This window comes from Theobroma umbraticum, unplaced genomic scaffold (assembly GCF_002168275.2).
Source record: "Theobroma umbraticum cultivar Fairchild unplaced genomic scaffold, ASM216827v3 scaffold_69.0, whole genome shotgun sequence".
Classification (NCBI taxonomy): Eukaryota; Viridiplantae; Streptophyta; class Magnoliopsida; order Malvales; family Malvaceae; genus Theobroma; species Theobroma umbraticum.
Genome location: NW_018397293.1, coordinates 271,278 through 271,974, shown reverse-complemented (window position 1 = coordinate 271,974; position 697 = coordinate 271,278). Strand labels below are relative to the sequence as shown.

The 697-nt window shown below is 31.7% G+C and overlaps 1 protein-coding gene across 1 annotated transcript in view; it reads right to left on the bottom strand.

Moving 5' to 3' along the window:
* LOC110428763 (zinc finger CCCH domain protein) overlaps window positions 1-697 on the bottom strand; it is an 11,880-nt gene that overhangs the window by 2,068 nt on the left and 9,115 nt on the right.

Here is a 697-nt window from a genome sequence, read left to right as displayed (position 1 = left end):
TTTCCTCACGACCAGCTCAGTGAGCATGGTTCATGAACATATATAAGCCGAGCACCCATGGGCTCAAGCTCAACTAGTTCATCAAACTGAAATCAAGCAGAGTCCCAAGGATTGTCCGACTGACCTGGTGACCAGAGACTATCCAGTTCAGTTCTTTTATTGGATCATTCATGTTGAAGACCCACTAAAAACCAGATTGACCTGCTAAGTGTCTACTAAAACCAGTGAACAAGATGTTTATTGACCCAAATAGCTTTGTTAAGTCTAATACAATGGCATTTAAAGCCTTGTCAGTGTTGACTTTCAGTATTTGCAATTTCCTAAGCAACACTATTGATTACTTTGTCATTTCCTAAAATAGCCAAATGGTTAAGACTATTAATTACTCCATAAAGGATAATCATGTGTTGAACTATCTACAATCTTCTTGTTTTTAGGTCGAAATATTACCTCTTTTCTTTATTTACTTTTCTCACTTTTCGCTGGTTTTTAATTGTTCATCATGAAATTTTTAGGTTTTTTTCTCTAAATTCAACTAATTTAAATACGTTGTAAATAATGTAATCTCTTATTTTTAAACTGTGTAATGGTTTCCTTACATAACATCTGTTTATCAAATTATCCAAAATATTTTGTTATTTTTACATCATTTGTAAGTTTTGCAATATATTTATAATATTTAAAATAATGTTGTTGA